This window comes from Anomalospiza imberbis, chromosome 6 (assembly GCF_031753505.1).
Source record: "Anomalospiza imberbis isolate Cuckoo-Finch-1a 21T00152 chromosome 6, ASM3175350v1, whole genome shotgun sequence".
In the NCBI taxonomy this organism is placed as follows: domain Eukaryota; kingdom Metazoa; phylum Chordata; class Aves; order Passeriformes; family Viduidae; genus Anomalospiza; species Anomalospiza imberbis.
The window spans coordinates 11,771,824-11,799,278 of NC_089686.1; the positions used below are offsets into that span (position 1 = coordinate 11,771,824).

Consider the following 27,455-nt stretch of genomic DNA (forward strand, 5'->3'; position numbering starts at 1 on the left):
ATAGCAGCCAGATAAATCTCGTCTCCTCTGTGTTTAAAATGTTGTCATACTGTACCAGTTTCTCAGCACATCTCTCTGCTTTAAGCAAAAGGAGATGGGTTTTAAAACATAAGTTTTCCATCTCATGTCCTAGTGCAAGTCTGCTTTGGGGGATATTGCTTTTGTGTATGTTGTTGAGAAAGAAAAAGAAAGAAGAAAGCATTGAAGCCCTTTTTAATAAATGAATTAAAAATTAGTAAAACCTTGTCAACTAATACATTATCAAAGTGATAGGTAAGAGATGAACTTTTTACTACCCTTTAAATACTTCATGGAACTTCTTTTCATAATCAAATACACTGGCCATGATCTTACTTGATTTTATTGGACAAGCCTAAATTCCTTCTCTGAATCTGGTAACTGGTTAGTGACAACTCTTGTCCAAGAAAAACTTCTTAGATTCCTTCAGTTTGGAAAGACTATCCTGACTTATTAGAAATGCAGAAAACTTCTGAAATTCAAGAAATAGCTGGGCAAATGCAAAACAGAAATTTGATCAAATGTTTAATGAATTCTGGGCTGGAAACAGAATCCTGTTTTTCTTTTGAGGCAAAGGAGGTTAAGTCTCTTACAGTGGACTTGAAGCTGCATGTCCAAAAGTTACTAAGAATGTATTTTTAAAGCACTTAACTTACACACTTTTGTAGAGCCTCATGAAGTATTGTACTATTGTACAAAACAGAAGTATTGTAACTTTTGAGCTGAAAGAAAAACACAGTGCAATGTATTATGGATTTTCATGTATTTAAGTACTATAATGTTAAAGCTGTGAGTTTTTCCTGAGTAATGCCTGAGAAAACGCCTCAGTGTGCAGACTGGTGTCTAATAAAAATTCCAAATGAGCACCTATAGTGTATGCACATTTCTGTCATGAATGACTCTCCTGGAAGATGCAAGTGAATATATATTTACATCTTTGCTTGATAAGCATGTGTGTACAAATGCAGTCTAATCCTTGTAATACTTTCCTGAGCATGCCTTGGCCTCTGCTTTTAGTCTTGCCTCTTTTGCAATAAAGGGCTGCAGAGCCCAGGAGAATGAACAGAATGTAGTGAAAAAAAAACCCCAAGAATTTTCAATAATGAGAGTAAACATTCATAAAGTTCCATTTTCCAAACACCACAACATTGCAGCTGTCAGGCTTGCCAGTCTTTACCTCAGTACCCCCTGAGTACTACACAAATGGAAAAGTTGGCCCTGCCCCACTGAAATGAAGCAGGAGCTTCGCTATTAACTCCACAAAGAGAAGGGTCAGGCTCTCTCAGGCGTTTGTTAAAGATATTTTCTGTTGAAAATTCCTGTGTGCAAAAGTTGATTCTGGCAGAGGCTTGTCCCCATCAGCCCTGCAGGTGCAAGGCCAGTTCCAGAGCTCCCTGTGCTCCCAAGCAGGGCAGCAAGCCCGGCTGGGGGAGCTCCAGCAGGACCCAGTGCAGAAGCTGCACTGCTCCATCCCAAACTTTTCCAGGCTCCCTGTCGACAGTCATTCCCTTGGATGAAAACTGACAGAATCCTTGGCAGTTTAAGAAAACTATTAGGAATTCTTATCTTAAATAGCTGGTAAACTCACAGCTTGGTTATCCTAAATAGCTGGTAAACTCACAGCCTGGAGAGAATTAGATTTTTTCTAAACTTATCAAAGTGTGGTACCCAGGTAAAAAACAAATTACCCTGTGTTTTAACCACAGTGGCTTCAGAGAGGTCATGAAGAGAGATAACCTGAAGCTAGGAGAAGAAAAAAAGAAACGAGAGGAAAATGGCAGGCTGGGAGGAAAGAGGTATTTTTTGTTATATGCAGAAACCAGTGTAACATGGAAAAGCCATTCCCACATGATACTTCATTGTGTTCTGCCCTATCTCCTGTGCCCAGATCCTTCCCCACTGTCTTTTTGCTACCAGCTGAGGATATGCCATTCCACATCACCTGGCATGTGCTGGCCCAAGGACTAGAGGGTGAGCCCACACCAGTTGTGGAGCTGGAGTGCACAGAGGGTACAAAGCTCCTGCAAAAGAGGTTCTGTAATGAGCAAAAAGGAAACAAACCTTGTTAGAGAAATAGGACAACAGGAGCAAGGTGCTTAACCAAAGGACAGTGAAGCCAGGTTGAAAACTCTCAGGGTCAGAGTAGTAGAGGTTTGCATTCCACAGTGCTCTTTAAGAGAAGTATTTTAAATAAGATCAGGTGACAGTCCTTGGGGCCAAATATTTTATGAAGGCAGCTCTGTAAGTCTTTGGGTGAGCTTTGTGCGTTCCCCAGCCCAGGAGAATGGGGATCCATCGGGGGCATCCCCAAGGACTGGGGTAGCCAGGCCCATTCAGAGAGAGGCGTGAATACAGGAGCCTGAAAAATTGATCCACTGATGGCTCATGCTTTGTTCAGCCATAAAATACATTGAGCCAGGAAGCACAAACAACAGTGCAAACTAATACAAGTCTTATTGTTACATTCCTTCACTGAGAATCTGTCCAGAAAAATGTGATTCGTCTCACATAATGCAGCAATAATTCCCCTTGCAGACCAAGGAGCTGCTGTGACCTGTAATGTCATGTGCTGCCCTTTTCAGCAGGGGCTTGCTGTCACAGAGTTATGCATGGAAAGAGAAGTAGGAAGCAGGGGTGGGAGGTTGTCAGTATTTAGCCTGACACAGGGACACCTTCCTCTAGAAGTAGAAACATGAGTTTTGTGCTAAAACTTTGACTGAAAATAATCAGTTTTTGCAATGAAGTCTTCTCACTGTAAATTATCTTAGGAGTGCAGTATTTATTACATTTCAAGGTACCAATATATTAGGCAGAAGTAAGGCTAACTACTAATCGCAAACCTCTTGAGGATCTGCACTTATGTAGGTTGGCTGTGTATGGTTATAGAGTCATTTTAAGCATTAATTACTTCTGACTCCAACCTTTTAAATACAGTTTTTTGGATCTGGTTCTATTTCATGTCTATAAACAAGGACTCAAAATCTCAGTTAATAAAGTGAATTTCAAATGTACCTATACTATCTTATTTTGACTCAGCAGTGTGCTATCTTTGGTGCATATATGCAAGAGAAGCACAAGCCTTCCAAGCCTGAGGCCTTGTATAACTGTGGTGGCTGGCACATAAAATTGCCAGTACACTGGAAAGTACTCTTTTAAGTCAGATTGAACCCATAGAATGCTTAAAAATTGCAAATGAAAAACCAGTTCCACTGCGACTCCAGTACAGACTCCTGGCAACTTTTTCTTTGCTTCCATTCCATCCTGCTTGAAATACAGGTTGTAATACAATAGTCAAATTTTCTAGTGAGGATGATGTAATGTTTGGCAAAACAGATCTCTAGAAATACTTTATACACAAATATTGATCAGCTTCTCAGCTTCTTTTCACTGAAGAGTATCTCACTCCACAGGAAATGTCACTTAAAGAGACAGATATTGTTCAATAAAATCTTTTTCTCTTTTTTTAAATCCACTTCTAAAGTTTCAGTGACAATTCATAAACTCTATAAATCAATATTCTTAGTTCTAAGCTTTCAAGATCCACAATAGGCTGAACTGTATATCTAAAAGTACACAAAACAAGACACATCATCACCATGACCAACTGCCAGGCTTACAATACCTCTAAGGAGGCTGAGTTTCCACTTTACAATATAATCATGGGATTCCTCAACTTTATTTTGGTAGCATCAGTAGGGGCACTTTACTAATTACCCAGGGATCTCTGATAAAAGTGACCCGTGTCTCAAGGAACCTCTGAGGTAACATCTTCCTTTCACTGTAGTCCTTGTTTCAGAACATATGAAAGCAAAGTGGTTTGTTTTGCACACACAGCTGGTAGTAAGTCAGCAGCTTGATCCAAGTCTCTTGAATTTTTAGACTTGGACTTTTCTCAAGCATGTTTGAGTTCATCTGTGGTAAGGAAGGAATATGGGTTTCTTCAAAAGGAACATCAGAGGCACATGCAGTTCTAGGGAAAAGCCTCTGCCATTGTTTACTGGAAATGTAAATACTTTCCTAAATGCCCACCTGATCATGCTGCCTTCCTTGCACTTGGTATAAATATCGACTCTTCATATGCTAATGAACACACTGCAATTTCCTGCCATCCCCACCTTGTCCTTATTCCTCTCTCAGCCTGCATCTACTTTAATTTTACCACATACTTGAGCACAAGGGGAGGATTTTTTTTCCCAGAAAGTTAACCAACAAACATGGTTTACTTTACCCTAGGTCTGGTCTTCACATCCACAGCTGATATGCTGGGAGCCACTGCCTTGTACAGAAGCAAAATGCCACAGGACAGCAGCAGGGCTGTGCAAGAAGCAGCTCCACCATCTGCTCAGCAGTGTCTGCAGGCTCTAGTTGATGCTGGGATGTGAAACCCCAGCTGTGGACACAGGCAAAGAGATGGAACAGGGCAAGCTCGGAAGAAATAGAGCATAGGGAAATGCTAGCATGAAGGGGCCAAGATTTTGGGGTCATTAGAGGTGATAATAAAAAAGTCATCAAGCTGGGTGAATTTTGGGTGCATTTTCAAAGATGGAGAAGAAAAGGAAAAGGATAAAAAAGCTGCCTAACATATATTCAAACAGGTAAAGCAGGTTTTTATTTTTCCTCTGTTTTGCAAGCTGTTTTTATCTGCCAGGCAGTCCCAGCAGCAGTGACAGCCTTGCTATGTTGTTTTCAGCACATCTGGTTTGTTCCTGCTGCCGTCCAAGGTGTGACTGTAGCTAAAGCACGTCTCTCCCTCCCCCCAAGACTACACTCAGCTTTGAGTTTGGTGGTTGTCAAACATTAGCAATGGGAGCAATGGACACACACAGGTATATTCACAGCCCCCAGGGGAACTATATCCCTGGAACTGGGATTGGTTGAGGTACAGAGCCAAGCTGATCTACCTCTGAGAATTTTGTTAGTGCTGTCAGAGGCACAGTATGCTTGTGCAGCTTATCACACCTAATTTCCAGTATTATTGTTCCCTGTGCTAGTCAGTCAAACCAGCACTACTTCAGCTGAGGAAGGGGTGTTGCTGCTATGCTATCCTTCAATCCTGTGCCCTGAGCATCTGTCTGCTGCTTGGAAGAATAATCTAAAAGACAGTGACGTCAGTATGCAAGGAGCTATCCCCATCAGCTGATGTAACAAGTGTTGTGTTATAGCACCCTTTTAGTTCTAGAGAAATACTGAGTGAAGCAAAAGCATCCACCAAACAAGGAACATGACAGAAACAGAGGGCAGAGCAGATTCAAGCTGAATGAAACCAGGTAGAGCTGTGTAAAGTGGCCTCCAGGGACAAGTGGGAGATGAGCAAACATCTGAAGAGACCAAGGAAGTAGGTAGGAGTAGATGAGCCATGCCATCAGCCAGGAGCTGCAGTGAGTCATTGGGAAAAGGCTGGACCTCAGTGATGCCTAGCTTACAAATAATGATCTGCCTACCCCTTTCTTGCAAGGCAAAATGCATCACTGAGCAATGCCATGAGCTTCTCAGAAAAGAAAAATAAATAAAAGGAGGCATTTCAGACAAATATTTAAGGAAATAATAAAGAAAAATCCATTTTGTATAGTGCTTGTGATTAGTTCAGAACTTTGTATCATAAGGAGCAGAACTTAAAGAACAGGTTTTTTTTTTTGTTGTTGGGTTGTCCTCCTTCAAGTTCCAAAGACACAATTATCCATGATTCTAAGAAATCAAAAGGTGAGAAAACTGGATGCCTCCCCTTTATTGCTATTAGCCTCAGTTTATGTAAGCACTTTGACCAAAGCTACTGAGGGGTGTGTGCTGAACACTGAAAGCAGCAACTTGCAAAGCAAACAGTGGCAGCCACTGCAGCAGTAACAAAACAATATTATAAGCTGAAGAATATGAGTTTTCACACTATGAACCCCAGATGGTTCAAGGACAGTACAGTTTGTGAACTGCACTTGAGTGTGCTCTGTGGTGAAATCAAGTAGATTTTGAATGCTTGCTGCTGCTACAGCTCACAGACTGATGAAAGAAAGGAGATAACTTGTCTGCAACACTATTATAGGCCTTTTGCAATTTCCAGCTCTGCTGCTGCTGGCATGGCTTAGGCAATTTAATTTACCAATCAATTCTTGATTTACACACAAGTGACTTTAGAATGCATTCAAATAAAACCTGTATCACCACATTTGATGCAGTGTTCTTTAAAAATCAAAAGCATCTGAAGTATATCAAAACTATTAAGCTTTTCATATTAAAAATTGAAATGACTGAATTGTCTTTATGTTTTAGTGATGACCTAAAGCCAGCTTAGCATGAAGTACAATGTGCTGAAAAATAGACAGTAGATAGTGAGGTGTAACCATGCTTTTTGGAATTCAAGAATGTGAAGATTGTATAATATACAGAGCCCTCCAGCAGAATAGCAGGATCATAAGTGCCTGTAGCTCCTTGAAGGATTTCTCTCATGTGTATGATCGTCCTGCTGCTCGTGTGCACTGCACAACTGTTGTTATTCAACTCTTCCAGGAGAAACAAGATCTGCCTCACTGAACAGTGTAGAGCTGCTGCTAATTTCTTGGTTTGTAGTAATGTTTGTACTGGCATAAAAGTGAGGGCCTCCACGTCACATGCAGCTCTATCGTTCCTTAAAGCATGATTTTCTTCATATGTGCATTTTTTAAGCTCTGAAAATCATTGAAAAATCAAATTGTCATCCTGAACTTGCCCAATTGTCACCGTGTCAGCAAAACCAAAATTGAGAAGTTGTGTTCAAGTGAACATATACACACAACTCATGCAGCAGACCTGCATCTCAGAAGGCAAGCAGTATTTCAGCAGCATGTTGTTGGCAAAGCAGTGGCTGACTGACTTAGATGACATACTAGGACATCATGACTACACAAATGCCATTTCAGCTGTTCAGAGTAAAATGAAAATTTTTACCACCTTGCCTTGATTTTTCCCATTTTCAAAAGAAGGAGGAGACAGAGGAGGAGGATGTAGTAGAAGGAATTAGGATCTTCACAATTTTTTGGGAACACTGAGCTCTTCAGGGAGTCACTGCTGTTCTACAAAGACCCTCATGTTCACAAGAAACTCTCATGACTCAGCAGCTCCAAATTGCTGCCTGCTGTTCAAGGCCAGTTTCATATCCATGTCAGAGCAAAGGACCTTAACTCTGAAGCTTTCATACCAATCAGGTCAAGCAAATAGCTAAGTTTATGTTTCTGTTAGCTATAACTGCCATTTAGATAAAAGGATCAGTTTAAAAAACGGCTTTATTTTTAAGGCATTCCAAGAACTATACTGGAATTCCCAGCAATGAATGGCTACTTAATCTTTTCCCTTATCACCCAAGAGCTCATTCTTGCAGCAGGCAAGAAGAGGAAAGGCAATTTGAAGAGGAAAGCAATCAGCACTCCTTTTTTCGGTGCTTTCTAGTTTAAAAAGTGCTAAATCTTTCTGCTACTATTTAACTCAGGTATGCTGGCTTAACCAAAGTAGTGCACAAATTAACACCGTATTCAATGCTTCACCTGTACAAAGTAGTCTACATATAAAAAAAAGAAATTGCCTATATATCTGCATAATTGGTCTTACTGCTAAGAAGTTCTATAGATGTAAGTGTCTGAAATTACATTTAAGTAGCGGCAAATGTGTGGCACATGACTTTGCATGCACATATGTAACTAAGTTTGTAACTGCTGGGTCACCTGCCTGAGGTATGATTTCCGCTTTTTATGAAGCCTATCTCTGTCCCGTAACAAAAAAGAAGTATCTCCAAGGATTTAATTAGAAACAGTCCAGACCAAGGTGTACCAAGTACATTCCAAGATTTAAAGCAGATCCATGAGTGGTTGAAAAATAAACATTTGGTAGCTCTACCCAATATTCTTATCAATTCAGTGTGAAACTAGTAACAAGGTATATTCATGGACAGAAATCCTTAATGATGAGGCAAGTGCTGTTTTCTACAGGGAAATTGGATTTTTGAGGCTACATTCAAACAATCTATAGCACTGAAACAGTCCTGTTCAAATTCAAAATAAACTGTATGTTTATTTTTGACTCTCAGCTTATGAATAAAAATGACGCTTTTATTTGTATTTGCATTCAGATTTAGATTGATAAGAGACCAAGAAGTAAAGAAGGAAAGATTGAGTCAAATACTCTGAAGACTGGGTAAAAATGAGAAAAACAGCAAACTAGCCTAAAGCAATGCAAGCAGAGTGAATGAAAAGCAATGAAAGAGTGGCAATAATATTTAAGTAATTACTTGGAAAGCAACAGGATACCTAAACACACAGAAAAATTTGATTGTTCCAGTCACAAAACTGACCAGGAAGTTTTTACACATGCCCAAATGGTCCTCTGTCCTACTTCTTTCCAGTGCTGAATTCAAAGACAGGCTGTTGCTAAAAAGGGTGCATGACTGGCCTGGGTGATTTTTGTCCAAATCTGCACAGCAGCTCAAATCCCATGCTGCCATCTCCTTGCAGCCCTGCAAACACAATGCTGGGCAGAGCCACGCAGTGAAGGAAACACCTCTGGAGTCCCAAGCCACATCAGCAGTGTGACCCTGAGAAGTCTGAACCTCTCCATGTCCACTTCAGTTCTGAGCCCTCACAAGCCTTTTGGAACAGAAATACATTTCCTGCCTTACCCCTCCCTACTGTACCAATGTTCAATAGGCATGAGGGGCAGGTTTCCAGGTAGATTTCCAGCCCACACTTCAAGATGTAGTCTAGAATAGCCCAGTTAGTGCCAGTCTTTGCTCTGGAGTCCCTACATATCTGACAAGCTTGCAGAGGTCCCCAGGTAAATAGGGCTGATAAAGGTAATGAGAATGATGAAATTTTCTGTTTTCTTATTGTGGAAGGCAAAATAGCGCCCTTGCTCTGCAGCTGGAACCACTGCAGCCCTCTTGCTAAAATGACATTCCCAGCAGTGGAGCCTCCCAAAGCATATTTTCGTGGCTTGATCCTGTTTTATTTCTTCACAAGAGGCTGCCAGTATCTGGTCTTTACATCAAATGCTCTTTATTAAACTCTTTCACTCCAGAAGGCACCAAGAGTAGGAAGCCTTTAAGAGATACACAGTAGACTACAGTTCCGTGTGAAGGAAGGACCAAGAGTCTTGGCTTTTCCATGGAGAAGGTTAATTAGGCCTTTGTATAACTCAAGGGGTAGCTCTGGCAACAGACCATATGAGCAGGAGAGGGAAGAAATGAGTCATTGGTAGAGGAGACTGACATGAGTTTCTTTGGGCCAAATTTAGCTGACCTATACTGTTTAGTAACAAAGCAACTTCCCTCCCTCCCTACTCCATTTCCCTCCTTCTCAATCTACAAGAGAAATCACAACCTAACCTAAAAGTCTTTTTTTTTTCCTGAAAAATTAAAAATGCATTAAATTATAGCACTAAACAGGTAGTCTGCTAACAAATGTCAATTCAGAGGACTTTAGCTGTCTTGTCTACTGCATATGATGCAAAAAGTTTTAGATAACGATAACTTCTGAAAACATTTTTTTTCTCCACCTTGACAAAGCTGCTGATGCAGAGTTTTACAGTAACTATATAGTTCAACTTGCTTTCCTATAACTGTGTTATGCTTTTTAAATTGATAAAGCCTCAGCAGATTCACTTACTGGAACTGACGGGCTTCACATGCTGTGAGCTTCTGGAGGGTTTTCTTTACAAACTAGAACTGAATATCATCTAAATGTAACAGAGAAAAACCTCAGAGATGTCCCATTCATTCCAGCATACAATGACTTGGAGCTGTTTGAGAAAACAGTGTTAATCTAGACAGTTTGGCTCAATATACTTTGCTATTAAGAACATTTATTTTCATCTAAAACCATTCTTTTTTAATGCAGTGATAACTCTCCCATAGTCCAGTGTGGAAAACAACTTTTATTGTAACCTAAGAATGTGAAGCAAATAAGCATCATTTTACTTGGACTCAATGAACATGGAAACTTTGAGTTACAGTTTTGATAGTAAAATTTTAATGAATGCTTTCCAGTAAAACAATGTGGACCGGACTTCTCTACTGTGGCTTTGCAGTTACTTTGCATTCTCATCTCCATCCCCCAAAGAGAACTCCAAATCCTAAAACAGTAAAAACTAAGTCTACTAGGATTTTCATCTCAAGGTTCCTATAGCATTGAACTACTAATTATCATGGCAGGCAGAGCAGACAGTTCTGATCAAATTGCCAGCCTGGATTTTAGACCATCCCATCTCCTTATTCGTCATCTCTATAGGCACAATATTGGGAAAAATCTTGAGATATAAATAAGCATGGATATGGTTGCATGCTGAATTCTAACTGAATGAATCCATTACTGCATCCTTGGAGGATTCCAAATTTTCCCCAGAACCACAACTCCTTTTTGAGTGTTATCTACCTCATTATGCATAGATTAGCTACATTACATATTTGTTTGCATAGACCACACAGAAGCTGAAGAGTTCACTACAGCTTTGCAGAGAGATTAATGTAAATGGAAAGAGACTCAAGAAAACAACACATTGTTTTTTCTAAAAGGCTGTGCTATTTATACTTTTTTATGTTAATATAAACAATAAATTACTCACATGACACTCCTGTCATTCATATCCAGAGTGTTTCCAGCTATAAGTCTGCACTCATGCTCCCATAGTTGGCATAAAACTGCATCATGAATTTATGGCACAATTGTTTCCTTATACTTTTATTGTGAGCCACTGAATTGGAGACTGGTTAACTACAACATTCACAATGACAAAAGGCATTGTTACTAACAGCAGAATCAGTAAAATCAACAAAAACTATTATCCCCTTACTAGTGGCATCTTGTTTCTAGAAAGCTCTTAGCTGCATTTTCTATTCTTACCCTGGCTACTTCCTTCAGCACTAGAAATTAGGGCATTGGCTTGCCAAATTTAAGGGCAATTATGCAATGAAAAGAGGAAGTATGAGAGGTCAGAGATTGTACCTCTGCTTGAAATGCAGGTGGTGAAGGTGCTGCCATGACTGAGTTGAAAATATGGACTGAGGTCCATATTTTCTCTGGAGGTCCAGAGATTTGAAGCCTCTGATGGTCTTGCTCTGCAGACACAGGTTGCAGTCACAGTCATTAGGATTCTCTCTGAAGCAATGTCAAAGTTCAAAGGATTTCCTTCTTTTTTTGTTTTTCTTTTCATTTTTTGAGTACCAAGTAACAAATTATGATCTCCTCACAGAACACTCACCACTCTTTCCAGAGTAATGAAGAGTTGGAGTTAGAAGCTGGCAATCTTTCACGGGCAATGTGTCAGACTGCATTTTTTGTTCCTAATTTAGTTTAAACATGTTGGTAGACAACATTGAGAAGCTGGGAGCCACTGCCTCTCACAGATGCTTCTATCAAGATGCTGTGGATCCCGAATCCCAGCCCTGTTCTGACCCTGTCAGACTAGCAGGAATCCCCCGATGTCTGCAGACCACTGGGAGCCCTTTAGAAGGAAAATTTTATAAATGTGCAGAATACTGCTTCTATTTTTTTCCCCCTGACTCACTCATTTTGCATTGCTTGACATTTTAACATATTGCCATATTAACCACCAAAAGTCTGATCTACAAGCATGACTTCAAACGTGTATTTACAAGAGTAGAGATGCAGCGGCATATGGACCACCAGCTGGTGAGAAGTAAGAATGGTACTTTGTGGAGCTTGAGTCACTAAGTAAAAAAAAAAAAAAAAAAAAAAAAAAAGAAAGAAAAAAAAAACACCACCCAAAACATTTCTACAGTCAAAAAGTTAGAGACAAATTCTTGGTTTCTTCAAACTGGAGTACTTTGAAAGAGCAACTGCAACAAGGCCAGTACTGAGAAAGCACAAAATCTGGAGGCATTAAATAAGATAGAAATTATGTTGTTTATTAAAAGAGGTATATGCAAACAAGATGCTTCCTGCTAAGGCTGTAAGAAATAGTACCACAGAGGGAGTGATGTGAGACAGAAAAAAAGAGTGATGACAGTCTGTTCCTCTGGAACTCTGGAACAGGAGGAATAAAAATCACTTTGAGACCGAGGGTGACACTGGGGGAAGTGTTTTTTTTATTGAGGTCATAGCCACCTACACTCAAATGCAGAAGTCTCCAGCCTTTCTCCCCACCTCTCCTTAGTCTGGTATGTTTTCCTCATGCGTTTCCCACCCATTTGCCTTCTGGAGAGATTCTCTTCCTGCTCCATCAACAGCTTCACCCTTTCCCTCCCCAAATCTTGAGTTAGGTTTGCAGAACATTAGCCTCTGGTATTTTGCAACCCAACAGTTTTTAAGATTAATCTCTTATTTATGTCACCTCAGTTTGAGTGCTTCCAGGAAGTAGTGAGTTCCTTCTCATCCTAGTTTTGATCCTCAGACTATTATTTTTCACCATATTACTCCAGAAACAGCTGAAAACTCCATGCCTAAGGACATGCAACTTTAACAGAGATGATTTTTCATCTAACTTCAGAGACTGAGGTTTAATATTCTGCTTTAATGCCAGTCTGTTTCATTATGCTTTTCACTTTTCGTATTTCCCTTGAAGCCCAGGTTTCATAGGAGACTTCTGCAGTGTCTGCTTGCAGTGCTGTCAACCACTGATCCCCTCCACTTGTGCTCCCATGCCAGCCCAGTTGTTCTTGTGGCTTTCTCAGAGAGATGCAATAAGAGGGAGTCTCCTGCAGCTCCATCAATGCAGCTGTGAATCAGAAGCTGTTTTTCAATACCTGGGAATTTTTGGAGAAAGTAGTAAACAGAAAAAAAGTGGCAGTTTGGCAAGGGGAAAGATTCATAGATAAACTTTTTTTTTTTTTTTTGTAATGGTGAAGGGAGATAGAGAAGAAAAGGCCTGTTCCTTAAAAAAAATAGAATGTTGTCTGGGGACTAATAAATAACAATATAACTAATTACCAAGACAATTTTCTTCATGCTGGAGCACCAAACAGCTCAAATGCAGAAGTTGCTGAGGGCACTTACTTTAGTAAATTACTGAAATGCTTCCCATGGTTTATTTTGCTGAATTAGGGTATTAAAAGGAATGTGTTACATTATTTCCTATTGACTCTTCCACATGTGATTATTTATTATTAGATGCATAAGTACAAATCAGACAGGAAGGTCAAGTTACTAATGGTTCTCACCAGCTGTACAGCATTATTGGTCCTGTAAAGGTAGGCACATTGTTTACCTGCATAATAAGAGTGATGTGAGTGATCATTAGACTACTTAAACATCAGTTATATTTAAAAAAAAACTCTAAACCAGCATGCAAAACATTCACGTTGTATATGTTGTATTGGAAATGTAAAGGAAATAAAAATCATGTCTTTTTGCCTGCCTTTCCCTGAACAAAGAGCAGAAGCTCAGCAGTGAGATAGAGAAATTTGAAATCATTGCTTTCACTGTGTAGGTTTGTTTGGCCAACAAAGGAACTTTTGCACTTCTAGATGTCATCCTTCTCTCAAGAACCCTCTGAGGCTCCTGCAAGTATTGCTGCCTTCTTAAAGGCAAGGCTGAGAACGAGTAAGTGACTTCTCAAAGTTCTTTGAGGGGTTTCTGTCAAAGCCAAGAGACCACAGGCAGGGATTTTTTGTAATAAGATAAAGAGGGCAGAGAACATAGAACAAGAGAGCAAAGTTCTTGCTCCAGGAGCAGAATAACCATTTCTGAAATGAGTAGTTTCCCTCTGCCAAGGAGCAGGGACAAGTTCCAAAGCAGAATGTTCCTCAGCCAAATCAAAATGCCTGTGGAACTGTATACTTCTTCCCTGTCGCACAAATTATTTCAAAAAGACTGTTTTTCTTCTTATTTACTCTCCATAGCAGAGAACCCTTGTGAGTAAGGATCCAGATACAAAGACTTGTTCTTAACTTGACCTCAAGTACAAATAATCCCAACAAAATCAGTGCTACTCATTGCACAGATACTAACATCACTTAGAGGATACTGGATAAGCATCATTGCATATATTCTTGCAAGAAAAGTACTATTAGAAGTATATTTGAGCTAAATCCACCACCAGTATGAGCAGACTCAACTGCATTCAGATCAAAATACTTACTGCTCTTTCTACAGGTAATCTTCAGAATGATTTATTCTGATGTTTTCCTGTGCATTAAAAAAGGTCATCCAATAAGGAATAAAAACCAGTGTGAGATGAAGGCAATTACCGTGGCTTCAGTTTCAATAGTGCAGTTTCCTTTCCCCCCCACTCCTCCTCTTTCTGACACCTTTCAACTTCAGGGAGATAAGCCCAATTCTAGCTACCATTTCCATGCCCTTTTCAGTTTATGGTAATTGCTGTTGTGTAGCGTCACAGTACTGGGGCCTCTGCTTTATCCTTCCCCTCATTTCGTGCAGGCAGTAGGAGAATTTTCTTTTGATTTATTCTTCTAATAGCTTCAACAGTGTCAGAATATTAGAACTGCCTATTTAAAGGCTGCTTTGCAAATTCACTTTAAATGAAAATGTAACTTTTCAGTCATTAATGCATGGAAAGAAGTTGTGGTTAAAGGAGGAGATGGATGGTTGGGAAGCTTATCCATTACATTTCAAAGAAAATTATCAGTGACAGAATCTAGGTGAAACAGACAGCACAAGAAATGAAAAAACAGATTGAGACATCAATCAAAGAGACTTTCAGATCCCTTTCTTTTTGCAGGGACAAGTAAAGCAGGCATTTAGAGGAATGTAACAAAGCAAAGAGAGTCTTCTGCCATGTGGGAAAACTTGAGGCATTCAATCCTGCACCCAGGCAGGAGAGGCAGGAAGCAGAAGTGGATGTTGGCAGAAACCTGGAGATGCCGTGGGATACACCACACACACACAATCCTTACAGGTCTGAAATGTAAGGGTTAAAGAAACCAAGAAGGTTGTTTAGTAAGAGAGAACTTTGTATCCAAGCTGGAAGCATCTTTGCAGGGAAGTTTTTTAAGCAGACTAGTTTAAAAAAAAATTTATTTCTCAAAACAAAAAAAAAAAAAAAAAAAAAAAAGCAAAAAGGTGCTGCAAATCTCTCAGAGGGGATTTAAGATTTCAAGGACTGTATGAATGTTACCTTTAACATTTTTAGGCCCCAGTTTTCATCTGTAAAACTGGGAATGGTGGAGAGCTCTTTTTGAGACTAAAAAGACAACATGAAGTAAGGACATAGAAAGCTATGAGGCACCAACATCAACTGGTTATCTAATTCAAATATACCAGGTGCAGGTAGGACAAGAAAGTTTATTGATTAGTAGGACACCAGAGGGAGATTCAGATCTGCAGATGACTCATTGCACAAGAGTTAATATTTGCTCTTGGATTCTACGTCATTAAAAGCTCATGAATTACTTCAGTCTTGTTAGATAGATAAGGCATTGCAGTAGTTTCTATGTAGTTCTTCACATTTGAAGTTGTACTCTTTGTTCTGACTTGGAAAGAAAGAGTGCATTTTATTTTTTTCTGACCCTTGCATCTTTTGCTCCCATTCTCAGAAGTGCTGCTTGGACTCTAAGTTCTGCATTATAAACTGCATTCTAGATATGGATCTCCCATATTTAGGTGCTATGATTGTTCAAAGGACTCTCCAGCTGGGTAGCAGGACTATTTGAGTGCTAATACAGTGATTGTAAAGAATGGGACATCAGTTCCCATTTTAGAACATAAATCTTGGCAAGTTTGAATGGAGTATATTCAAATGGGAACAAATGGACATTTTCAGCATGTAATTTGAAACAAAACATTCAGCACTTACATGAATAAGCTCAGCAACTGCAGCACCCCTAGCCCAGTGTCTAAGAGCCGATGGGTGACTGTTCCAAGCCCAAAGCCATCAAGCAGCATGGGAGAGCACCTGGTCCTGGGGTTCTGCAGTGGGAGTCCTGCACTCCAGGTCCCTTTCTGTAGCAGCAGGTTTCACCTAAGGCATTCACCTCCTTTCCTTCTTTATCTGTGCCTCCCAGACAGACAACCCCAGCTTCTTATGGCTTCCAAGAGGAAAATTGTACCAGCAGTGCATCTATTCGAGTGCCAGGCTTGGGTACATTGTAGATGAGTCTGTGTGCTTGTAGACACATCCATTTCCAGCTGCTGAGTCTTCCTAAAATACACTTTGAAAAGTTCTCCCTAAAATTAATGTTAAGCAGAGCTGCTTACATTTGCAATACTAGAAGTAAGCCTTATCTTTCCAACTCAGAGAGTTTAATTTTTTTTTTTAAATCTGTGTGGGGTTGAAAAAAGTGACTTGCAGATCAGGCTGCTTTTCCTCAGAAGTGAGCACCTTGCCTGCTTGTGGCATTTCACTCTGGCAGAGAAGGTGTTGTGCATCAAATTAAAAGGATATCGAAGGAGACAAGACTGGAATGAGAATGAATAAACACTCCAGCTGCACTGAGAAGATCTATAAAACACACAGGTGAAGAATTATTGTTTTCTGACCACTCCTGCAGTACACCACTGATGATACTAAAGCACAAAGACTTAACTGGATTTTCTACTGCAGGCTACAGACATGCCTCCTCCTTAGTCCTGTGTAGTTATATTGAAATCAGAAAAGAAGTTTTACATTAGTGAAAAAAGTAAGGATGCCCAACCTTTCACTGTGCAGCAGCTATTAAAGGCACTGAGAGGACAAGCACACAGTGATTTTTTTTTTTTATTCCCATTTTAGTAGTGCCACCATTAATGTCTGCATAGTTGTCTCCTAGCAATCACCTCTGTCATGCAGTGGGATGGCCAACTGCACTGAGGTGCCACCATAAGAGAGTTGCCCTCCTTCCTTCAGTAGGATAAAAGAGCCATAAGCCAGGCAGAAACTATTAATAATGTCAGTGGAGAAAACAAGAAGCAAGCTAAACACCAGATAAACTCTTTTGGAAGACTGATTCTGTTCAATTAGTCATAAGCTGAACATGTCCTCTTGGAGAGGGAAATGCTGATAGAGCTGGGTTTGTTCAACCTGGAAAAAAAGAATGCTCCAGGGAGACTTTTTTGCAGCCTTCCAGTAATTAAAGGAGTCTTATAAGAAAGAAGGAGACACACTGTTTAGTAAGATTAGTTGCGAGAAGACAAGGGTAAATGGTTTTAAGCTAAAAGAGGGTATATTTAGTTTAAAAATTAAATCGTCCCTTAAAGGAATTTTTTTTCTTTTTTTTTTTTTTGGTAAAAGGAATTTGGTGAAACATTGGCAGAGGTTGCCCAGACAGGTGGTAGATAGATCTGTGGAAACACTCGAGGTTGGGTTGGATGGGGCTCTGAACAAACTGATGTAGTTGAAGATGTTCCTGCCCATTGCAGGCGCTTTGGTTGCACCAGTTGATCTTTAAATGTCCCATCCTAACCAATTTTTTCTGAGATTCAATATCTACACAAAAGGCTAAGCAAGAATTACTCCACTAAAACTTTCCCCTAGAAATTGCAAGGCAGGCCTGAAAGTGTGAAATTCTCTAACAGATTCAGTGCTTTCCTATCAAATCCTCTCCCCCCTTCACCAGTTATCACTAATGATTTTCCTAACAGACCAAACTTTTGTGGTGCCAATGGTCCGGTCTTCTCTAAATGGAACATTTTTCTTGGTGTGCATTTTGGTCAAATTTAAGTCTGGTTGTATCAATGGTCTGAGGCCAGACAATAGGAGAGAAGGAGAGTAATGTAGAATGCTTAGAGAGATTATGATATTCCCATCCTTAAAGATATTCAGAATTTGACCCGGCAAGGCCCTAAGTATCCTGTTCTGATTTAATCTACTTTGAAATAGATGTTTGACCACATGACCTTCATTAACTTATTTTTTCAATGATTCTACAAACTCCCAGTCTAGGTCCTTTATATACTAAAATTCTCATTGGATGGAATGGGAGTTTAAAGGACAACATCAGTATCTACTGCACATGTGTTTATTTTCAGTATTTTTTTCCTTTTACGTAGTTTAATTTAAGGACAGAAGTATTTATTTTTTTACCCCTGTAACAGATGCCATCCAGCAGAATAATTTCTGATAAACACTGAGCTCAATCAGTTATAATTATATGGGTCTGCAACTCTATTGTTCAAAGAAAAGCATTTACCAGAAAGAGACAAAGTGTTTCTATACAGAAATGTCAAAATGACTGGGGCGTGTTCCTTATTTTCCTTTAGGAATTTTAGGCTGTGGACAGAGGTAGGCAGACATGAACATACAAACAAACTCACTCCTCCTGTGTCGATACCATATTTGTGCTTGTAGCCATGGTCATCTGGGTGACTGATTCCATGTCTTCATATGCCACTGTTAGATTTCACCATATCCTTATGTTTATGCATGAAATACTGTATGCACTTAGATGAGAGAAGAAAAACACCAAACCTTTGAGAGCCACTGCTAAGGGGAAAATGATATTCCATCTGTGAGCAAAGCATCACTGTTGTTTCCAAAAAGCCAGGGAAGCCAGGCCCCACATTTCCTGTGAATGTACAGAAGTCTTTTCTCAGAGCCTAAAAGGAACAGAGTTGTGAAAGTCACTTGTATAAAACATCAGGGTGCACATTTCAGCCCATTACAAACCCCTACAAACTCACTGAAATGACAGCTTGCACTGACTTGTAGGGAACAATTTTTATTGAACACAGTTACTCAGCAGGAAGCACAGAGCATAATTAATGTTTGTGTAGAATTCCATTTTAACTTAGGTCATCTAGTACTTCAGAATAACATGGTTACTCTTCATTTTTCTTCTTTTATTTATGAAACTGGATAGTCTTTATTTTCCCCAATTAGTTGAATATCAAGCCCTTCTAAACACCAAATCTTAAAATGTCTATGAATAGTGCAGTCATAGGTGTGCTGCAAATACATAGATTAGCTACAGCTTGGAGCAGGAGAGAAAATTAATTGACGTGTGACATGTTGTTGTGTAAAATTGTTTTTTGCTTGAAATTAAACAGTGGCATTTATCATATTAACACAGACATCTTTTCCAGTCATCTCTGCTAGCACTGTTGAGGCACTGCCATTACTACTAGTAAATAGATGACAGTCATGTTTTATGAAAGGATGTGAACAGTGTGGTTTCAGGCACAGTGTTTAAGTGTCTGATACTAAAAAATGAAATTACAATTAAAACCAAACAAACAAACAGAAACATATCCAACACTACCAAGCTGTACACACCTACCCAGTAAAGAACTGATTATTAGCTGTAGTACATGTTGTTTCTTCAAGTTCAAGAATTGCTCAGAACCCTTTGCTTGTATTCTATCACACTGACATGCAGGCAAGAACTGTGCCAGCTCAGGGCAATAAAGCAGCCTGTGCAAAGTGGAAAATGATTAAACACGCTGAACTGGATGCACTGCCCAATCAATAGGTCATCCAGTATAGTGTAATCAGCCTGTCCATCACTGTGCTTTCTTACCCTCTTCTCACTATCAGTTTTTCATATGAATTTCAGTTTATAATAAGCACCTATTTGGAAAGCCAGAGGCTTTCCAAAATCTCTTCCTAAAAAGTCTTAATATTCATTCAGTATTGTAAGGAAATCTGAATAATCCCTGTTCAAGATCCCATGAGCCCAGGCAGCATATTTCAGGCTGATTTGGGGGATGTAAGTCTTTAATTTGAATTTTGTTTAATGAAGATTCTTTTCCACTTTTTGACCTCACAAAAATGCTGTTTCCCCAACGTGCAAAGTTGAACATTTTCAGTCTGTGAACATGTCATTACTGGCTTGGACTACAAGAGGAAAGAAGGTTACTTGGCTTTAGCACTATAAAAATCCCTGCCAGAAGATGAAGTGAACTATTAAAAACAAAACTTAATGAACATCAGAGAACAAGCATGAAAAAAAATCAGTGGCTCCAATAGGAAGGAGAGTTGTGTGACTGAATTGTGTGAAGGCAAGCTGTGTGACCCAGAGCAAAGTAAAGCCATCCACTGTCAAAAGTTTGAACTTGCCCTTCACTTGACCAGCAAAGGCAGAGAATTGAACACAAGCAAAGGTCACAACACCAAAAATCTATCTGAGATTATTTTGTGCAGCTCATAAGAATACATAAGAAGATCAAAGCTTTTCCTTGGGACTGGAAGGGATTAAATCACACAGAAAGTATCTGCAGAGTAGAAAAAAATGATAACTAAATCTCAGAGACTGCTTATCAGCTTCCCAGCCAAGATGTATTATTTGAATGAAAAATAGTTGTTGTCTGTGCTACAAATGACATCAAAATACAAATCTTGCAGTGATTTGACATTTACAACACATATGTTTCTGCTACAAGGAAGAGCTGGCTTCTTTAGCTTAAGTCAAGGGATGGATCTTTCTCTTCCTGAGGAGCATGCAGACATTTATGCAGGAAACCTGCTTCAAAAAAATTATTTCTGCTGAAACCTTTTCAATTTCACAGCCACCTCCCAAGGCCTTGCATGGCAAAACCATGGGCATGTGGAGCAAGGGGCAAACCACCATCACACAGAGAGTTCAGGGGCAGGAGAATCTTAGCTCTGACACTGGACTTTGAGCCTGTGTGTCTCTGACTCAGTGCTTTCATCTTTACTGGGAGAAATGAGGTATTAAAAACCTCCTTGCATTGTTAGTGTGGTGATAAAGGTGCTCTGTATTTGGGAACAGTAAACAAACACTCCCTTCTTTTGGAGAACACAGGGAGCAAGGTGCCAACAGCAGCTATCAGCAAGTCCCTTTTAAAAAACTACCAAAATAACTATCCAATCTTAACTGAAAATAGGAAACTGCTTTAGTGACAAGAGCAAAAACATCCAGAGTTCAAGCAGAAGAGATCAGACCTTGAGATAGAGCAAAAGCGTTCACCTCAGGTATCTCTTGGTCAGGCCCTTCCACCCAGCCTAGTCCTGACCTTCTCAGTCCCCTCTAACCTCACCCCTGAGGTATTAGGGTGCTCTTGCAGGTTGTCCTTATGTTTCCCTCAGCTGGGAAACATAAGCTGCAATTTCTTTTCTTTGGAGCCAAATCTCACAAATCAGTAGATGTAACTGACTTGAGCCAACAGAGAGGACAAAGGAGAAGAAAAGGTCAATCTTCAAATTCATTTATCATCTCAATTACAAGGAGATTTCTTCTTAAACTTCAGTTATTCACAAGTAATTTTTCTGACTACCTCATTTCCCCCCCACCCCCATCTTGTTCTTTATGAGTAGACAAAAGTTATGAGTGAGCAGAGAGGTAGATAAACACTTTAAGCTACAGGGCAGCATGGGTACAAAAACAAATGAGCAATAACTGAGCAGGAATACATTTAGTTTTGTAGTTGAAAGACTATTTGTAACCATAAAAATGGGGCTAAAAACTAAAACTAAATTAATTTCACGAAAAATCCCGATCAGTTGATTAAATGGATTATAGAACATGATAGGGAGCACATCCCTGTGGCCCAAAGTACTTATTTCAGTCTTGCATTACTGTAAAATTTGTGATACTTTCTCTAACTGTTTCTTTGTGTCTTGTTTGCTGTTTAGATTGTCTGTGAGATTTGATTAGGTGAGAAGCTGAAGGAAGAGAAAAGGGCATATAAAGTGCAGTGGCCTAATAGCCACATTGGAGGGTAGATAATCTAGCCCAGAGGTAGATAAAATGTATAGCCCAGAGTCTACTCACACTGCACCATAGAAGGCAGATTTGATTTACCTTCAAGCACAATGATTCTTTACTTGTGAACAATAAGAAAAGGGAGATGAAGGCAATAAGACATTTACCTTTAGCAATGATAGCAGTACTAATTCACTACTGAGTATCCATTACACATTCATTGCTTCACCTCATTTTTGTAAAACAGCAGGTCAGAAGGCACTTATAATTTAGGGTCCAAAAATTTGCCTTCCTTGCTTTGGTTCTGAAATGCCAAATATGGCAGAGATTGGGAAAATTAAGCACTCCTCTTGCATTCTGCAAATACCTGTGACAGTGTATCTCATTTGTAAAGTACAAGAATGAGGCATACTCTGCTTGCAGCAGAAATTTATATTTCTGCTTTAAATTACTATGCAGAAGTGGCCATAATCTGTCCCTCAGTGAATACAAGATTCTCCTATGGATGAAAAATAGGTAAACACACTGTATTGAGGGTTTTTTCAATAGCAGCAGTGTACTCATTCACTGGCCAACACGGCAGTGCTAATTTGGCCCAAATATGGTGTTTGCACCCTGTTTGCCACAGCACATACCTGAAAGTGTTTCATGTGGCTCATTTGGCATTTGCAACTATCCAAAGTGCTTCAGGGCCACAGGAGAGAACCAGCAACACTGCATCAATCTTGTTAAATACAGAGATTTCCTCGCCAACAGTGCGACACAAGTATAGTTTCCAAATAGAGTAAAAAAAGCACATAACGTGGAAAAATAAAATGCCAAAGTACATTACTTAATTAAAACTTTCATGTCTGGCATGTACCAGAAGAGAAGTATTTCCAGTCTGCCACCAATACTTCAGTTTTAAACTCACAGATTTTACCCAAGGTTCTGCGCATCACCCTGACCTTAAGCACCCGAGTTCTAACACAGCTTTACATCTAAATTGGCATACTGGAGTATTTCACACCAGTGATGCTTCACTGTGGAGGTATTGTTCCAAGCCTGCAGACACTTAAAATATCTCCATCTCATATTTTTCTCAGTATTTCCAGTCACACTAAATCTAAACTCATAACACAGTCCTTAAAGACAGTATGAAATACCTCCAGCCAAGAGATGCCTGGTGCAAGTGACTGAGGGTTCAGTAATGTCAGCCCTGTGAGCTGAGGGTTCATCCTGAGGTTTCTCTACAGGCGACCTTGGGTTTTACTGGCTGTGTCAGGTTCATCAGGTCTCTGCTTTAGGAGGGAAGGAGTGACTGACAGAGCTAAATCACTGCTCCTTTCCCAGGCTGCAAATGAAAGGTAAGGATACAACTGCCCCAGGCAAGAAACACCTCAGCTGTGATGTCCAAGGAGGCAGGAGTACCTAGCAAATTGTTGGAGAAATGAGTGTGTACTTGGTTTCTCTCTCTGTATCCAGTCTCCCATCCCTTAACCTTTCTGCTTCAGTCCAGGCTCTCCAAATGGGGATTCCTCTGACCTTTCCCCATACCAGTTCACCTGGAGCAGCAGAGGCTGCCCATAGCTTGCTCAGGAGGTCTCTCAGGCACCTCCTTCTGCAGCCTGATGAAACCTAATGGTATGTCTCGAAAACTTTTCAGACAGTCACCAGACGGGAGTCAATGCTGGGAGTGTTTCCTTTCCTTGGGGTCGTTCTCTGTAGTCAATCAGGTAACCTGCAAGTCAAAGACTCCAAGAAAAGCATTCCCATGTCCCATTGCCATCATCACAGTCTGGATTTGGTTGCTATATGTGCTGCTGGGAGTATACCCCAAGAATATTTCAACTGTGTTCTACCTCCCCACAACTGGGGTGCTTCACCTGCCAGCTCCTTATTTGTCTTTCTTATCCATGTTTTTCCATCTTCTAAATTTGTGGGACTGTCCATTTTAAGTAAAAGCTGCTATATTTCTTATTGATAGTTAAATTCAATTTACATAAAAGGGAACAAATTGTTCTCTATTTATTATTCTGAGCTGCGGTAGACACACTAATTTTAGAGTACATGGTTTTTGACACATAAGGCTTATTTCTTTATCCATTGGTGAATAAGAAAGGTTGGTTTCTTTATTCATTTATGTTGTATTTGACATACACTAGCAGGCCTGAACAAAATGAATTAATATAAAAATAAGAAAAAATAATTTCAACACCATCAACTGGGTTTAATAAATCCAGACAACTGCATTTGCTTTGCTTCTACTTTTCCTTTTTCACTTCTATTACTCATTTACCTTGTCAGGTCCAGATGAACAGAAAATTGTTGGGATACATACAAAAAATTGCTGCCTACCATAAAAGAATGAACCTTGTATTCATAGAAATCTAGAGAGAACTCAGCTTATTTAAAATCCCTTTTCTGACTTGTATTGCCATCATTCAACTTCATTTGAAAGTGGGAAATGGAAATTGAATGTATTGTTAATTGTAATCAGATTGACATCAACTTGCTAAGAGTGGTTTCAAGGAACTACTGTCCTCTAAAAAAGTGCAGTACTGATTGAACATCACTATGCTGAGGATAGAAAAAATCTGTTAATACTTTTACACTACCCATGGGAGTTAATCAGAAAGCAAGACTTGACTGAAACGAAAGGCCTTTTCACACCAGGATGAGAAATCCTTACAAAATGGAAAATATTTTTTTATTTTATTTTCCTTAAAACTTAATGAAGTGTCTAGCAAAGGCTGAAGAGGTCACACATCTTTCTACAGGATGCACAGGACTCACATCAGTTTTGGTGACCTATTCCCACTTTTAATACTGATACTCAAAGCACTAACTCTTTATAACTCATGCTATAAACCAGAAATGTGCACAGATAGCTGAAAACATCACTAACTAACCTTAATTTTTTTCTTTTTCTTCTTCAGCTTCCCATTTCCATAGCCTTATCTTGGTCTAATTGTCCAAGACGAATGGTTGATTGCAGTGGTTCTGTAATATATTGAGAGTGAAAAACAATCAAAAGGGGGCAACTGTCAGAACTTTCTAATATGTGAGGGATTTTTGCTAACTCAGGTCTGAATAATGAGGTGATAGAGCTGATCATCTGCCTGAATTAGTCTTCAGGATTCAGAAGGTAGCATATCATGGCTCTGCCAGGTTATAAATACATAATCTATTAGTAAGGAACCATCTAAGAGCATAAAAATCCTGTCATATGATAAGATATTACTATTAAAGTTTAACTTTGGCCAGAGATGTGGCCAGAGAATTCACATGAAATCAAAACAGAAACCCCATATTCCCACTGGCTCTTCAATATTAACTACACCAGGGCAAAAACTAATCCTAAAATATCAAAATCTGCCTTTAAGACAAAGTCCATTGAAGAGAAATTGTCGAGTTGTATTGCTAGACTCCTACAGAGCTCTCCCAGATGTCAGCCAGTAATGCAGACACAGGACACTGCTGGCCACATACCCTTCCACCCTCTTGCTATCCAAACAGTTCAGCGTTTCTGTATTCCTCAGAGTGCAGGATCTGCCATTCTTGTTGCACTGGAACAGCAAGGAAGAAAAGGAATAGGATTTTAAATTTCCCTTCCATACTCATCAGAGTGTCCATAGGGAACAGAACATGTCTAAGTCTTATCAGAAAAAGGCCAAGAAATACAACTAGTGAGTCTGCTTTGGCCCTCCTGCCAAGATGTCTGGAGCTGTTAAAAGTGGATTACATGTAAACAAGGCAGGAACAAGATACTGGGCATTAGGGCGTGAAAGGATGTCACTTCTCAGCAAAGAGGTAGTTGCCAGTTAGAAGTTCAGGGATGATGCCAAAATACACTTAGCAAAGGAGAAACAGAGTGAGAAAAGAAAGATTCTGTTAGAACAAGCTATAACTGGATATTCCTGTAAGTATTCGAGAAGATTGCTCATCTAAAAGTGTAGTGCAGCTGCAAGGATCAAGCCTAAGTCTTGCAGTAGCAATGGAGGAATGCAGTTTCTTTCTGAAAGACCATAGATTGAGAGAAAGTGACTAGCAGCTGCTGAAATAAGTAGAAAAACACACTGTTTATCTATGCTCAGAGGCAAAAAATAGAAAAAAATACATTGTAAAAAAATGTCTGCATTCTAATACCAAGAGCTGCTGATGGTCAAGGTTGTCAGCCTTCCTGCAGAATAACTACTGATCAGGCAGTACAGAAATTCCAGTCCTTTCTCTGCTCTTGTCCTGAACAAATGCAATATAAGGACCTGAGAAAGTTAAACCTCTTAATTTTATACTCTCAGTTCTCATTATGCAGAGAAAATCAAAGGGATGTTAGGAATAAGCAATGTACAAGCAAGACCAGTGAAGCTGAAGGGAGGTAGCCTCTCAGCTCCCAAAATTCTCTTTCTATGAAGCAAGGAGAACATGTCAGTTCAAAAAGAAAACACAAACTGTTCTGAATAAACTATCTTGATAATTGAGGACTTGCTGTTTTCTCACATGAGCTATCTTTATTCAGTGCTTCTTTCTCCCACAAACACTTCCTCTCCCATCTCACATTCCCAGAGGTCCCTTGCAGACTATAACACTATTAAGTAGTCACCAGCTTCTGCAAATACCACCCAGCAGATGGGGGTTGGGGAGGACTGCTTACCTCATCATCAAGTGCTACCCAACTCCTGGCATTTGCATTAGCTCAGCTGTGGTGTCTTGTTTATCAGGCTTGATACTTTCCCCAATTCAAAAGTCAAGCAAGAGACAATCCTTTAATCTACCCTGCTTTAATGCAATACCTTCTATACTTGTAGAAGCCAAGAGGATGCAGTTCTGGTCTGGAGCTGGCAGGATCCCAAAGCTGGTTTTTTTTTTTGCAGAGACAAACCCCATTACTCAGCAGTAGCACATTTCTGGCAAAGGAGATAATGACACCTTTTAGCAGGGACCAGGGGAGAGTTAGAGACTCTAAAATTACATGAGAGTAAAGCAAGTACAATCTGCTATTTACAGGCTCACTTGACATCTGAAGTCCTAAAATATTTGGCTGAATGGGTCACATGGTAGTCTTCCAACTCCTTGAGGACTGGCCCAGAGTTTCAGCATCCTTCAGGGAGGTGTTAGAATGTTACCCTTTGAGCTGGTAATTTGACTCTAATTGCTTATGACCAATAAGGCTTGCACAAGCAGGAGCCAGATTTCTCTGTGTCTTGGCCCCACTACCAAACTGGAAATTCTGTTTTTCTGGCTTCTTGTACATGTTGTGTGTTCTTGAGGGGACCAGCTCCCAGACCAGACCACCTGGTTTCCATATTTGCGCCATAACAAGCTAACATTGTTGCAAACCTCCGGCCCAATTAACAATCAGTTGCACTTGGCATCCAAGTCCAAAGGAATGTATTAAAATTTAAATTGTTTGCACAGCCTAGCTAGCATTAGTGTCCTGCACCTTAAGTACGCATGCTTGCTCTTTCTGCTGCCTGAGCCAAATCGTATTCTGGGCACAAAATACAGGCATGGCACTGCTTCTAGAACTGACCCCTGGGTCCAGAGGGGACTTACCTGTAAAAGGAACCCAGAGTCATTAAACAGCTGAAGAGAGAAATACAGTATAGTTAAGAAAAGGAGACATAAGTGATTTTTATAGAAGTGATTTTTGTTTTGGTTTAATTTTTTTGCTTCTTTTCTTGCTGGCTTCATGACCTTGTGTTCCTGGTTATCCAGTGCCAAGTCCCAAGTGGAAAGCATGGAAACCTGTGCTGATAGCCACCTAGTAAGGGTATATCCTGAGAAAAAGTAGAAACAAGACTAAGGTCTTCAATTTGAAATAAAACAGTTCTCCCTGCTCAAATCACTGAAAGTGTTGGATATACACCACTACCACTGGGTTTTTAAAATAAGAGGTCACAGCTGCTGAGCTCTGTGCTAAGTCTATACTTCCCATCCCTGTGGGGTAGGG

The 27,455-nt window shown here is 39.8% G+C and overlaps 1 protein-coding gene across 12 annotated transcripts in view; it reads left to right on the top strand.

Annotated features, from left to right (window-relative positions):
* The window catches only part of BEGAIN (brain enriched guanylate kinase associated), a 156,760-nt gene that overhangs the window by 44,858 nt on the left and 84,447 nt on the right, over positions 1–27,455 (top strand). The gene's annotated exons all lie outside the window — the stretch shown is intronic.